Below are 16,658 nucleotides of genomic sequence, written 5' to 3' on the forward strand. Positions count from 1 at the left end.
GACAAACTAACAGGAGAACGAGTAGTCAGGCAACTGGGCTGGTTTGATGATTTGATGATGTTTATATGTGCCATCCATGGTCTGCAATCACGGAGTGCTCAGAAAGTCCTTTCAGGGTGATGAGTGTGTTTGTTTTTTTTTTTTTCCTCTTGGCAGCAAATTTCTCTGCATCTGACACAAAGGGAAAGTCGCTGCTGTGTCGTTCTGATCCAGTGATTGTGTAATAACAGACTGCTGCCACATATCGTGACTGCCACGTAAGTTAACAATGTTAATGAGACATTTCACTGAAGGATATTAAGATTGCATCTTCACCTTCTGACACAGAGTGCCAACGACACAGCGTGTGAAGAGCTGGTGCGCACATGATGCAGAATTTCTGGGTTCAGCATTGATTATTCAACTATTTGAACAACATGCTACATACTTATGTGACTAAACAGCTTAGAATTCCCGTTTGTGCAAACCCTCGTGTTGTTCCCTTTTTCCCTTTTTTTTTTTTCTACTTTCTGTACGCTGAAATAATATAAAACCTGTGAAAGTGTTTATGCTGATGACTTCAAAATCAGATGGCTCCAAATTACTACACTAAACATTTGTGATCTGTGTGATCATAATGCAAATGTTACTACAACAACAACAAAAAAAAAACCCAAATCCTTGGTAGCTCTCCTAATTGTAGCGCTGACTTTCTTATTTAGAGAAGACTGTTTGTTTATTATACAGCTCTTATTTCATTATGTCACCTCTTGTAAGTTAATCCCTGGGCTCTAGGTGATTGGGTACATCTCGCATCTTGATCACCTTGTCATTTATTTTTTCTTTACTCAACTGTACACCGCATATTAATGATGGCACACTCAATCAACACAAGCTTATTTTGTACTGACTTTGTAGGTTGTGTGTTTCTCTCATACTGTGTAAGTGGTGATGAGTCAGTGTTTGGTCTGCCGGGCTGGATTTATTGGGCAACCCTTGAACATGATGAATTAGAGCTATTAATTTCTCTTTCTGATTGTGAATATGGTGATTGAGAATGTTTGGGAGTTAAAGCTGCCCCCCCCCCCTCCCTGAAAACAAGCTGAATTTTACCCCATTTCAGTCTCACTTGTCTGCGAACGGCACCTGTGAGTGTCCGGCAGCATCAGAAGCAGAACCAGGCCGAGACTTTGGGGGATCAGTCAGGCGGCTTCATCCCCTTCTGAAGGAATGACAGAGGAGGGCACTGGCATACTGTCTGGGTCTCATGCCTTAGTGAGACACATGGGACCTTTGGAGACCGTTCACCATCTGGTGTTCGTTACTGAATTCGCCGGTGAGGAAAAACAGAGGATTTACAATCTATGTCTGCTTCTCTTTCTGTCTCCTTGCGTCAATGAATTGAACTCACAGAGACTGCCAACCTCTACCACTCCTCCCTCCTTTCCCGCTGCCCACCCCACCTCCACCTGGTTCTCTGTCCTCGTCTGTCTCTATATATCTCAGTCTGGTCTGAAGATAGACGAGAATCTGCTGTGGGATTATGTACTGTGAGCTGCTAATAATGTTGAAGAGCCTTCTGGGCTCCCACTCCCGAAGCAACGGTGCAATAAAGCCAGGAGCGGCGAAATACATGCTTCTTTAATGGAAACTAACGCTGCCGAGCTGCCATGCTATATTTACAGGTAGCCTTTCCTGCTCAGCTTTTTTGCAACCTGTGCTTGTCTGCCTTGCCTCGCCTTTCCTGCCTGCCAGTCACCCACCTCGGAGGATACCTGGCATCTGCTGTTCCCTGTGACTCCCCAACAGCCTCCCACGCCACTGCCACAAGCGTGCACGCTGTACTTGCTCAGGCAGTAAAATGAAAGAGCTAGCACAGGGCACAGCCATTATGGTTGCACTTAAAAGTGGCACTTTATAATGCAGGTAACAAAGAAAGACAATTATGGCGTTATTCATAAAATGTGACGAGAAGGAGCAGAATAGAACGCTCTCCTCATCACAGTTGGCTGTTTGTTGTGCTTAGTGCTGCTGCCCAGTTTCCCCAACTATTCAAATCTTGCCATTTAGTTTGTGCCATCTGTCTCACACCGAAGTCAGAATGGGTATGACACAACAGGGCCACTGTTTTGTTGTCTTGTTCTATTTATTCCCCGGTAATGAGAAATCAGCAGAGGGAATGGCATGGTGCTTGCTGTCACACACACATACACCCACGAAGCTCATCCTAGGCCATATGGCTCACCTACAGGGGGCTACTTGACTCTCCTGACTCTGTGGCACCAGAAGAACAGATCTTGATCTCTCTTCTTCAGACGGTTGTCATGAAGCCACACTGCCTTGCTTCCTGGTTGAAACACAATAACTCCTTTTTCTTCTTCTTCTTCTTCTTCTTTGTCATCATGCACTGTTTACATTGGATACTGTATCATCTGCCTTCCATTGCTTTTTTTTTTTTTTTTCAGTAATTGACAGGTGAATTAATTTTCAACATGCATGAGCAGCAAAATCAGTGAGAAAATGTCTTGAGAAGTTTGAATGGTGTGGGATTGAAGCTGTCATAACTGCGTTTTCTTTTTGCCTGTATGCAGTAATCCTGACTTTAGCCTCATTGTGAACCTAGTGTGCCACCTTTCAGAAAAGATAAGACAGCACTGTGTGACTAATTACACACTCTTGCAAAGGGGCACAGATTGAGGACGGCATTTATGCAATGTTTAATTCAGCTTCTCTGCATTGAGACTTTAAAGCCTAGTGTCACCCAGCTCTGCAGCAGTAGTAGTAGCAGACAAGACTAGCTTGTAATCCGCCGCGTCACAAACAACAACACAGACACACACACTCTCCCATGGCGCAGCACGGTGGTTTGAAAGCGACGCACACTAAAGTACACTGTAGTTAATGCACATTTCATTGAAGGAATTATTCGGCAAGCAAACGTTGAGGCACACGTCTAATAGCACAGCAGTAGTGAAATCAGCTGATTGAGCTTGAGTCTCTTTATTCAGGGTGAAATTCCATCCATGACACCCAAGGGTCACCCAAGAGTGGTGAGTAATTGAGAACGACATCATTACACAAACCTTTTGTCACGCTGGCTGAATCCATTCCTGGCATGCTCTCTCTCTCCCCGTTCCCCATCTCTCAGTCTATTGTCTTGTACAAAGCTGGGACCTAAGACGCTGGTTCCCCACTGAATTACTATGGCTGCCGCTCTCTCAATCACACATTTCAGTGAGTCAGTCAGCTCATTTCCTCTTTTGACAATTTCTTGTCTGCATCACAGCCATGGGATACTCAACAATCCCTGCAGGAATTAGCTGTTATAGTTAGATTAATTAACACGTAATGGTGTTGTTTGCAAAACTTAAGTAGATGGAAAGTTTATTTTGTGCCTTGTGTCTTAATAATTCAGTTCAAAGCTGATTTTTATACTTTCCGCATTGTCACTAATCACTACTTTTGAAGATTACTTCAGGGTTTTTGAAAGCTAAAAAAAAACAGAAAAGGTCTCAATTTGTTTTTTTGTGTGTTTTCTATTAAACTTTTTAGTGATTTTATTCTTATGTAGCGCTAAATACTAAATCATATAGAGCAGTTCCAGACCAAGCTCATTACTGAATCATTCAACAATTCAGTTTATTAGTTCAGTCTAACTGTAAACATGAAAACTTTAAATGACACAGCAACGACCTTTATTTCAGCAGCCAAAAAATAGACCACAGCAGTTAGAGCAATGTTTTGCAGCCTTGACCGAATAAAGCATCATGGAAATAAGAATAAGGCATTATTATTTCCTAAACTTCCTAAAATCCCAGAAGAACCAGCTGTTACTGCCATGAGAATAGATTGTTTGTTAATTATTGCATGTATATAGCGCTTTCTTGATGTATTGTGCATCATGTTGTGTGTCATCAGCACAATTCTATTGAGAGGAAGAAGATTTTTGTCTAATCAGCTTATATCTGTGATCTAATCCCATTCATCATTTTAACCTTCATCAACACTAATTTAGAATATACTCAAGAGTCCATTCCTATTTATAGTCACATACGCAAACATGCAGTTCATCCATGAAAGCTAGATCAGAATTCAAATTCAGCAGCATCACATAAAAATGTCCAAACATGCGTAGATACTCTCCAGTTTCACTGTTCAACCGCTGATACAGTAGCCTACAAAGAAAAAGAAGAGAAAAGGAGCTTTCTTTCTTTTTTTTTTTTTTTTTTTTGGAATTTTAATGAGCCATCCTCTCACTCCCTCGCATCTGGAAGAATCCAAATCCCAGTGGGAAGTCACCTCAGGCACAGCCACGCTGAGCAGCACGCCCCAGTAAGACCAATACCATCACAGAGTAAGGGTGAGGCCCCCGTGGAGCACGCATGTGGAGAGAAGGTCGTGGGCTGTGCTGAACCAGCCGAACGCAGACAGCCTCATCTGCCTTGTCTAAGACCGCATCTTGAAGAGCCGCCCCTGGTTCAGATTCTGGATGCCCCCCCCCCGGTGGCCGCACGCCTGTCAGGTTGTATTATTGTCACTCAAGTAAGGCCTCGTGCTCACCCCGATGAAGTCACATAAAATCTAATCGTGTAACAAAACCTAAGAGCATGCGTCCGTATCGCTTTCAAGCTTACAAGCAGTCTTTTCTTGCATTTCCTGTTAGTCCCCATTATCACAGATGTACTTCAGGGGAACTGCTTGGATTATAGCAGTCCTACTCAGACAGATTATACGAATGGCAGCGCAATACCTTTTCAGAGTTTTCCTAGTTTTCCTCAGTGTCTCATCATAAATAGATACGGTAGACGGCCCTGTGTACTACGAAACCCATTAGGCTACCTGCCAAATTAGTGCATTGTTCGTAAAGTGTTTTCATCTTGTGCCTTCCAAAACTGTTAAATAGGACTGATGATAAATGAATTTGTGTTAAAATGTCCCAACACAACGCTTAAAGTTTGGTAAGACTCACTTAGACATGAGGAACTATCATAGTTTGAGCTGAGATGACATCGTTGCCAAGGTTAGGAGGGATTTGCCATCATGGTTACAGTAACAATAACAACAACAGTTACAGTCACAACAACAACAACAACAACAACAAAAAAACAAGCAGCACAGACTCTGTGTTGTTTTGAGGCACTGACTGAAACAGCAGATACTCTTGATCGCCTTGGAGAAAAGCCTTCATTTCAAATACTGGATGCATCGTATACAGAGTGTTGTTTTTTTTTGTTTTTTGTTTTTTTTTATCATCAGCAGCACACAACAGAGTTTCGGGCTCTGTTGTTGAATTTATTTAATTATTCATATTTTCATAAAATGCTCTTTGGGAGTTATTGCTGAATACTCTTCTTACATCTTCATGTGTTTACACCAGAATTTACCTTTTACTTTTTCGGAAGAAGGTTCATATTTTGTAGCAATTCAGAGTTTAATACCCAACCAGGTACTGAGGTGTGTATAAGTGCAAGTGTTCTAACAATGTCCATGCAGAAACCCCAGAAATAAGTCAACCGGCTCTGCAACACAATTATTGTCATCACAGTTTTGTACCGTTATCGTTGCTCCCACTGTAAGACATTGACGTGAGCAAATGTGAGTGTGTGTTTTCAGATCGTGCTGAGCAAATCAAAAAGGTGTAACTCCAGCAAATCTCATCTGATTTATATCCAAGAGGCAACTCTGACTTGACCAGTTGCCAGTTTGTTTGTTTCTTTTTTTTTTTCCCTTTTTTTTTTTTGCAGAGGAGGTTAAACTTTAAGGTCAGTTGTATTCTATTTAGTTAAATGCAAATGTGAAGAAACACCTCTCATTCCGGTGGTGGTGGTGGCAGGTGTATAACAAAGTGCGGGGATGCTGCAGTCTGACAGAAAAGAGATGAATATCCCACTCAAGCATAAACCATGCTGATGTGTGAACGTTACACACCCAATCAACCATCCTGTCCTTTTCCCCCTCAGCATTGTGAGGCAGGTTCTGCTGTGTACTGTGCGATGGGACGGAGTGGCATTTTAAACTGAACTCGCCATTCTTACCTGCACCTGCATTATGTCTCCAGAGCAACTGCTTTCCCATTTAGTGCCTGACAATATCCAAGCTTTCTATTCATTTCCCGTCTTTCAGGCAGAAGGAAATGAATCACGGGGCTGTCAAGGAGAGGCACAGGAGCAATAACGGGAGTGCGAGGGAAAAGAAACTTTGATATGTGAGGTTTACTCACTCTTTATTCCTTGCGGACCCTTGGGGTATTTTATGGGACATCACACTGCTAGACTCTGGCTGCTAAACCTAACAGACCTGCAGGTGTAATTTCACATGCCCATCTTTTGCCTCCTCCTGCCTCACACTTTCTCTCACTTTCCGTTTTTCCATCCACTACCTCTTCGCACACACTGCCAACTGTCTGTCCCGTGTCACTTTCATTCAAATCACCAGCATCATGCTGCTGAGTCTCATCTGAAGCTTTTGAAGAAAATACAACCAGACAGAAATTATCTCAATCATCAAAATGTCATTATACCTCAAATCTTATGCGCAGTCTGTCCAGTCGTAGTGAATAATATATATGTATAATATTACAAGAATATTAATGCATTCACTATTGTGTAATATTTTGTCAACAATGGTGCAATGGTGCATCGTAACTAATGTTCATAACACACCCAAAACAACAGCAGATGGAAGAAAAAAGGAAATACTTTAGTTTCAATAAATGGTTCGCATAAATTACAGTAACTAGATGTAAAGTCAACATGATTGAAAGAAGATCAAACCACATGTCTCTGTTGGAGTGATAGACTAGTTGACAGAGCGACAGTGCCAGCATCAGAGCTATGCGGCTAAGAAGACACGTCATGAACAAAGGGGGCAGAAGATGGAAAAGGTATCAAATAAACAACACAGCACAATTGTAATTAATTAGCTGCCCATCACAGGGGTGAGGATAGTAGGGACAGAAAGATTGCCTATTAGACCTGAATAGGGGAGATGGAGTCGGAGCAAGGTAACATGTCCGGGGCTGATAGCAGAAGACAGTTCACATTGATGTATCTCTATTGTCAAACACGAGCTACAGTCTGCAGCAGCATCCACTTCTCCACTGCTGAGAAAAGGAGGGAGAGAGAATTGGAAGTTTTAATTTTTAATTTATTCCCAATTCCCCACATGGAAAAATTACTGCCTGTGGTGAGTGTGATGGAAGTTTTGTTTACTCTACATGCCCATAATAATCTGATTATGACCAATACAGTACTTAAATTGTATCCGTTATGCAGTTTCTGTTGATTTACAGATGAGTGGCAAACTAATCAGAGACAAACTAATCAGGGCTAGAACATCGTGACAGCCAAGGTGGTAGTAAATAACAGCACGGATTAATGATAGCACCTCGGCCCTGCTCGTGATTTGGTTTTGAGAAATGTACACACCAAAAGCAATAGACAAACTTGCACGAGATACTGTTATGTTTGCAAATTCCTCGTAAACAAGCACAGAAAGCATAAATCAAAACCACAGTGTTTCTTTAGTAAGCGTTTAAATTACGTAATTACATTTTTAACGATGACATGCATCAGAAGTCCAACGCTAAACGAGGTACGAATGCAATTCCTCTTCTCCGTCTTCTTCTTGTCCTTTCAGCATTAGGCTATCATGCAGCCATTTTATGTGTAATAAAATCCTTGTATAAGATTGCCATATTAAAAAAAAATCTGCAAACAGAGCAGTACAGCATTTTAGCATTAGCACTGGTGATAAATACGCCAGCATCATAAATGTATGTGAACCGCATGGGTCCATAAGACAAAGCTTGGCAGCTGCCGCAACGAAGGCCAAAGAGTATAAGATGCGTCTTAGCAAACAGCCTGTTTATGCAATTGTTGTTTAAAGGATCAATTGTTAATCAAACGTCCATGCTTGTGCATGATTATATGAATCATGCACAAGCATCATATAAAATTATTTATTTCTTATTTCCAGTTTATGTTGGGAGTTTATTTTTATTATCCTTTTTTTAATAAAAAGGATGGTGGTGGGGGGGGGGACATTTCTTTCAACTTTTTACATCATGAATGTAAATGTTTGAATGACAATATTCCAAACCAATATTTTAAAAATTGCTGCAAACACTGAACTACTCTATAACTTGATGTTTATGCATATTATACACAGTCAAGCATCTGAAACGACGTCATTCCCACACAGCCAGGGCACCACATTGCATGGTTCTCACACTCCTTTGACAATGCATTGGTAGAAGTTTGAAGGCTGTACTTCATTTTCTCAAGCTCTCACCTCTGTGAGGGAACTGATATTTTAAGGTCTGCCATCTGCAGAGGTGCCAAAACAGTCTGGGAGTTCTACCGCATGTCTATGGATCAATGTTAAATTATTCCCCGGGTTCCCTTGGCTGGGAGGATGGCTTGTCATGCACACACGCACACAAACACACACACACACACACACTTAATGATTTTTCAAAAGCGAGCAAAACAATTAAGTGAAGCCTGCAGTCCTTCAATTAAGGCTCAGGAACCAGTAGGGAGATGTAGAGGAGACTAAAGACAGTCAAAGAAATCAAAAGGTAAGTGAGTAAAAGGACTCTAGCCTCAGGCATTTCTGTTGACTTTACCTTTTAGGTATATCCTTTTTTAACACCTTTGTGTTCCAACACGAACAAAAGCTGAGGATTGAAGCCAAACACCAGTGAGACTCCGACGTGCAAGTCATCTACGTTAGGGATGCTGCACACTTTTTTTTTTTTTTTTGTCCCATTCCAAATGTTTTGTTAGCAAAGCAAGCATGTCTGAATCCTTTTTCTTCCAAATCCTTTTTCCAAGAAGGAGGATCATAGTGATGGTTTGATTCATTAAAGGCCCCGGATTTTACACTTAGCCTGAATATCTATTCCTCTGAAAAAAAGCATGTTAGGCTCTCTCTCTGAAGTTTGAAGAACAGGATGTTTCATTCTTGTCAGCCTGTGCAGTGGCTGTGTAGGTCAAGGCAGGCCCGGCCTCAAAATCCAAGAAAAGCAGGTATACTGGTGAGGAAGTTTGTCAGAAGGCATTGGTAGCCTTGACGGAGCCAGTGCAGAACAAATAAGATGTTTCACGTCCTTCATCTGTGAACTCAGTCATTGTGCTGGTCTTGTTCAGATTCAGATAGCCTGCTTCATGCCTATTTCGCAGGAATCAGCCGTGACGGCGGATCACTTCCCTCGGCGAGCCTGCTACAGCTCTATCCTGTGTGTCTGAGGGCTGGGGGTGGGTGTGCTAACAAAACAAAATTGAGCGCAGGGCCATTGCAATACCAGCACGTTTGGTTGTTGATAGTTGAAAGTGGATGAATAACACTTATCCAGGCCAAACACATTCCCACAAATTAATATGTATGACTACTGCACAGCTAAGATTTTTCTGTCCCAGCCATCTGTCTACTTGCTAAGTTGACTCTGGGGTTTGCCTGGCAATTGCAGTTATTTGCTGATGACCAAGGAGGTGTTTATACTATTAAGGAGATCAAGCATGCAGACATACATCCTCAATGTTTGAGTGTGACTTTTATTTTTCATCTTACTAAGAGTCGTTAAAATACCCTTGATGTTTGTGTTGTTATTTTTTATGTACAATACAGCGAAAGCTCCCATTTATATTGCCCAGCTGAACACACCTTGTGTTTTTTAAGATGAAAGAATTGATTCTCAACTTCAGGGATGACAGGCCAAAACCAAGAAGTGTTTTACATGGCCAAGAAGCCCAGATAGGGAATTGTTACATGTAGGGACAATCTCTGACTTAAAACTTAAGTTGGATCTTAAAACTGAGTCTGTTATTAAAAAAAAAAAAGAAAAGAAAAGAGGACAACAAAGTCTGAAAGGCTGCAAGCCTCTCAAATCTGTCAATATTGTAGAGTATGATGATACTTTGTCAATATCTTAGTTTTTTGTTTACAGTTTTTCTCTGTTTTTTGTTGCTGTTGTTGTTGTTTTCCTCTCAAATAATGAGGGAGGTCCGTTGCATAAGCCTGATGGCTTTTTGACCTCTCCTGTCATGTTTGATTAATTCCTCCAACTATAAGTGCTACTTTTATTGCAAACAAATAAAATAGAAACAAAAATGGATGATAGGCCCATGCCTCCCCTTTCCTTGGCTTACCGCTGTTATGGTTATTGTTTGAGATAAAATATTGGGTTTTATATAGAAAGATATAAAAGAGGAATATGTAGTTAACTAAACAGATTGACTGATTTCCACACATCAAATCAAGATAGCCAGTTACAAACTGTAAAAGAAAATAATAATAATAACAATAATAATAAATAAAAACAAAAAAAACAAGAGACACCAGTATGCCATAGTTGTAATATCAGAAAAACAATATAATCTGAGGCGGCACAATAAAAGAGCAATAGAGGCAGGTTACAGCTGGCTCAACAACCATAATAATAAAATATCCAATTTGAGCTGAGATTTAGGGCAAAAATCTGTTGATTAATTTTCTTTGGCTTCTGCTTTTATTAGATAATCTTTTTCTGGATCTCTTACAAGTTCAGCAAAACTCCCTTTATTTTCAAAGCGAACAAGAACACATGCTTGATGAGCTACTCTTATTAAATGGCGTTTCGCTCCTATTGTGAATATGTAATATTGGGACTGCATATTTGTTTGAGGAGTCACGTCTACGTCTTGGAATTCCTCTCTGATTTTCATATGTAAATTAACTTCTGTTAACATCTGAAAATGAGACAAAAAAGTCTTTGGATCAGAAGCACAGCATGCTCCGAGCTGGAGAGCCACCTGATTATTGCTGACTGGGGAAATTAGTGGATCAATCGTTCTGATTGGTCACGTTGGTTTGATGGATGGCTTGCCACTTGTGGTTTGTCCATTAATTTAATAGACGGGGATTATTCCTGCCTGCCTGCAACATAGAAGTGTGTTGTTTTTGTTGTTGTTTTGTTTTGTCTTTTAGTTGTTTTTTTTTTTGTTTATCGCTGCTTAATTTTGAATCAGGAAGCTCTTTCTTGCCAATGTGTTACGGGTCGTGGGTGAAACTGGGAAATAACAACTCGCCTTGTGAGGACAGCACGCGTTTTCGACCACTGCTGACCCCATTTTAGAGCTGCACGAGACCTGCTGATCTCTGTTTATGCACCGCGTTGGGAGTATTTCTGACATTTCTGAAGCGGTGAACCAAAATAGGGAGAGTCGACTCTCAAAGAATGAATGTCAACATACATTCGAATACAACACGGTCGTATTTGAATACCAGCTCATCTGATTCGCTGAGCTGGACTTTTGAAAGAGAGCTTTGCACATTCTGGACTCGCCGGTTTGACTTCGCCTTGAGAGTCAGACGGAAAAACTGTTTAACAGGAAGAAACCCTCAACAGTAGCAGACTTGGGGTGGGTGGCCGTCTGCCTCGGCCAGATGGGTCTGAGAGGAGAAAGAGCACGAGAGCGGCTGTGTATATTGTTGAGCACTAATTGTAACGGTGAAAATGAAGAGAGAGATGGAGAGTTTTAATGCAGGCTCACTTTCTGTTAGGGAGCTGTGGTAGAAGAGTTCACCGTGTCAGTATTGATGCCACCTTTTAACTGTGCAGTTTGTTTTACAGGTCATTAACTAGATTGCGCCTTTGACCTTGAGCTCTCTGTTGTTCCTCTGGACCATGCCAATCAATATCAGGGAGGTGCTGATGTTGCTGGGCCTCACTTTTTTTTGCCCTTTCAGAGACTAATTCATCAAAAATTACATTTCCAGTTTCTTCATCAAAATACTGTGCTTATTGTAACATTGTTGTACGATTATGAACATTACTTTTTTTTTTTTTTTTTATAAGCGATTATTGGATCCATGCTGTTGTTCCACCCGTGGCTGTAGCATCGCCTCGATCTTTTTATCGGAAGAATATTATCCAGGTTTACAAGGTGTTATGTGTGCTATGTGTCTGATGACTCTTGTGTATAAGAATAAGGAAAAAAAAGCACTGTGCAGTTTTAGTAAATTCAAATTGAAACTTTATTGAGAGTTAATGTGCCGTTAATTGTGTGTGTGTGTGTGTGTGTTGCAGGTTCAAAAGCTAGAACTCACTTGCATGTCAATCATTTTTCTCTGACATTTTGTGGTTTTACCTGAATGTTTCATTGTCTCGAGTCTGGCCTTTGAAATAACACTTTGAAGCATCCTCTGGAGCTGGATCAATAGTCTGACCACAAAAGGCCATAACTACATAGGCACCCCACACCTGTAGCTGTACACAGTCTGGGTTAAGCTAAATTCAGTTTTGATGGAGGGGGTAAATCCTCTCTATCAGAGCATGGAGGGACTGAAATGACACCGCCAACTCTCTGTACTAAAAATACAATATTGAGAAACAAGCCTAATTCTGTACCTCTCGCACATCAGCCTGCGGGAAAAATAACAGCATTTAGCGCGAGAGTCTTTGCCCTAGTGCCACATGACTCAGACACAGGAGCAGTGTAAAGAGAAATGGACCCACCTACTTTATCAAAGGCATGAAAGGGAAAGGGTTAAAAGAAAGAAAATAACCATGGAAACAGAGAAAAAAGCCCTCTCTTGTTTTGTGCCCTTTTAAACTGTCAAATAATGATTTAGGATGAGTTGGGGTATTGTGCGCACTCCTTTGCTGCTAGGCCCCAACAGCTCAGGTAGAGGCAGAATACGACCACAGGGAGGGCAAGAGGAGGGGTTGGGGAAAGTGTGGGAACATCGGGGGGGGGGATAAATCCATATCGATGCCTGGATGCGTCAGTCCGCCCCGTCACTCCGAATTCGTCAGTCAATCAAAAGCAAAATGTCACCTCCTTCATCTGCTCACCCTGAGCTGTGCGCTTTTAATTGCACAAGCAGATCTTAGCTTGATCGAAAGGAGCCTGCAGCAGAGACAGGAGGCGAGGTTTTCAGGGGAGCCGGAGGGCCAGGTGAGGGCCGATGGCATCCAGCAACAAGACAAGAAAGCAATAAAACTGATAAATGATGCCAAGACACAAAGCTACTGACACCCCACCACCCCACCACCACCACCACCACATCTCCACTCAGAGCAGCCCATTTCACAAGAACACCTCTCTCCTACCAGCTGAACCCAGAACACCGAACACCCACCATCCCTCCATCTCACTCTCCAGAGGCCGAGACAGCTCTTATTGAGCATTTGTCTGTTTACAGATCAGCGCCTCCCATTGGGTTTTGGATCAATGGGATTATATTTCTTATAAAGCAATAAAGGACAGTGGGGGAAGGTGAGGGAAGGTAGGGGCTGTAGGAGGGGCGGCACTGGGTTGTAGGCGTGAGCGAAAGGCAAAGGATCGAGCGGTCAGAAAGGCTACAAGAAGGCTGATGGAAGATGCGATGACAGAGGGACGATTTGGGGGAAAGCGTGGGGCTGCGAGGGGGGTTTGACCAGAGGAAAAGCCAATGTGGGGAGCTTATTGATCTGCTGTCTGTCTTCTCTTCAGAAGATCAGCAGCAAACAGAGGCTCTGGTGTTTATCATTTAATCAATGCATGGATGCAAGGACACGCTGTCTGGGGATATGGAAATGTATGGATAACTCTGCTTTACAGCATGTGGGCATGATGCAAGAGAACATAGCCACAGAGGGCAAAGGTCAAGATGTTTTTTCAGAGAACGTTGCAACAGTTGATACAGAGAAAAGGCATTAAATAGTCACGTTATTAATAATTAATCAGAATGTAACCGAATTAGCTCCTAGACAAGATAGCGTTTGCTTTTTGCTCATGTTCTTTTGACATGTTGAGTAAAAAAGTTAAAACACACACACACACAGACACCCACACACTGGGTTTCTTTCAGTGGATTTTCTATGTCTATTTGAAATCACTTTTTCTCTCTGGGTCGCTCGCGATGTGTGTGAGCTCCTCTCCCTAACCCTAACCCGTGCCTGAGAACCATTCATATGTGAGTGAAAATACATAAAGTTCACTCTTCAGTAATTAGAAATTAACAAATTAACCCACTTCCCATTTAAATAGATTCCTTGTATGAGGGCCGGGTGTGGTGGGCGGTATACCCAAACTGAATACTCATTTGAACAATAAAAAATAATGGTGAATACATTTGCATGTTTTCAGTGATCAAATGCCGGAGCTTCAAAAGTTAAAGATAAAACAAATGTTATGTTGGAGGAATGTATTTAACTCACACTGAACTGTGAAATGGAGAGAGCTGGCGAGAGAGAGAGAGAGAGACAAAGAAATGAAGTCCTTTAATTACTGGCAGGACTCCACAACGAGCTGTCTAACCAGTTTAGTTGTTGGCCACGTTTTAGTCATTTTGATGTGTATTGTCTAAACCAGCTTCTGAACTGTTTTCATTTCCTTGTCCCCAAGAGGTGACACAAATGTATTCCTACTGCACACTGTGCCATTGATTTTTCTTAGGTGGGGGAATTAATCCGTGCTGAGCACAAATCATCTTTGAAGCAAACGCTTATTCCCACGCTCACCTCCAGTGCATCAGCCCGGATGCATTTTATCGGGCGGTAATTTGAGCGGGTGGATGCACTGGCATGCTCTGTCAACTTAAAAGCCCACATCTACAGTCCTCGCCTTCTTGAAAACACACATCAGCCTACGTAAACACACACGCTTGCACACACGCGTGCACCGAATTCCCTCTCACACATGCACAGATTAATGTCAAGGACCTTTCTATTTGGGATTCTAAAACCTTATACATGTAGATTAAAACACATTTCTTCATGCACCTACACTGCTGTGGGATATTTTGCAGTCTTGTCCCTTTTCTACCCCCCCCCCACCACCACCACACTCTCTTCAAAGTGGCACCAAATGTAATCCTCCTTAATGGATGTGTAATATTTACACTTATACTATAATCGCTTAAACATTCATTTACGGTGCCATATTTGGTTGTTCGTGGCCTTGACAGCCTATTCATCAAAAAGTAAATGTGCAGAACCTTGCGCCCCCCGCAGCAATCAATCAATATGCTCCTCACCCGGCTACCATCGCTGGAGATACGTCTCAGGCCAAAATTAATCACTGTGATGTTTGCATAATCCCCACTCCACTTCCCCCCACCCATTACCACACGTTTGAGAGCGTTTTCCTTTGAAGGCCATTTAGATGACTGAAGGGATTAATCAGAATCTTCCATTCTCATGCAGTGGTAATATGATATGTTAAAAAAGGATATTCAGCGGTTGGATCTCTGGTTTAACTGATTGTCTGGGATTCAACTTTTTTTCCTTTGAGAGGGAGAAACCCAACATGCGAGGTTGTAACAGACAATCTCAAGTGGTCATCTCAAGAGTGTGTGTGTGTGTGTGTGTGTCTGAAATGAACGAAGGTATCTGCTCCTTATACCACAAATCTCTTGGCTTCTGATTATTATTATCTGTGCAAGCTAAAAAAAAAAAAAAAGAAAAGAAAAGCTTTTGAAATAAGGGGTTAACATGCAGCTGTTAAATATGCAGTGCTTGCAAACACTCAGCATGTACATTCATGTGATAGGATTTAGGGATTTAATGACAAAATAAATATAATCAAAATGAAATTGCAATTCAAAATATTGGGGATGGAGACTGGTGATGATTTCTTTACGTGAAACATGAGAATTCATGGTTCAGGAAGGTGAAAAAAATCTAACGTAGCAATAAATTACATTACTTTGAAGTATTTAAAACGGGCTGGTTTGTAATCTGTAGTCACAATCCTCACAATCAGTCTGATTACTGCACGTTACCTAAAATTGGAAACTGTATCCCCAAATCATGTGAGCAGCGGGAGTTAATATTTAGGTTTTCTATAGTTTATATGAAGACACATTTATGCGAGTGTCTCATAAATCTACTGTAGATAATATAAATGCAAAGTTTAAGTTCAGACCCAATAAATCCAGGCTGAACTTGCCCCCACACGAAGACAGTCAAATAAAGGTTTATTTGCTTTATGTCATCAAGACTATTTAAATAAAGTATAGTCCGGAAATAAAGTCTCATGAACTCACCAAATAAATAACCCAAATAAAATGATTGGACATTATGTAAATGAAACCAGAATTAAAGCAGGGAGCAGTCTATCAGAAATAATACTTTCAATGCAATTCAACTATGAGTCACATTGCTCATTTTATAGATTAACACGGAGCGGACACAATTGAGTCATTTCTCTGTGTTATTCTTCACAGAAAATATAATATATAATAATAAATAAAATATCTAAGCATCGAGACTTGATCTTCTCATCTGCTCTTTGGCTCTCAGTGTCAGTAGATCAGTAGGAGTTGAGTTTGTGGGTCTTTATGCATCCTCTACAGTTTTTGACCTCATGCTAATGGTAGCTTTTTTGTGTCTGCAGTCACTCAGTGTTCGGAACAGGACTGGAATGAAAGGCAAAATAGTTTTCTCTCTGTGCGTCCTGCTGTTACATTTTTACACTTTTGATGCGTTTTCTTTGTGAACCTAAAAGAAAAATGTGAAAAGCAGTGAGTGGAAGAATTTATTAAAGAAGGGGACAATTTAAAATTGGCATAAATATCCTGAGTTAGGTTTACAGAGATTGGGATGGACCATGAAACTCGTTGCATCAGCACCAATTATCCTCCTGTATAACAACAGACGAAGAGATGAGGACAGAAATACGGTGTTTTCTGAAGAAGGAGAAATGTCACTG

Source organism: Echeneis naucrates, chromosome 8 (assembly GCF_900963305.1).
Source record: "Echeneis naucrates chromosome 8, fEcheNa1.1, whole genome shotgun sequence".
NCBI classification, from domain to species: domain Eukaryota; kingdom Metazoa; phylum Chordata; class Actinopteri; order Carangiformes; family Echeneidae; genus Echeneis; species Echeneis naucrates.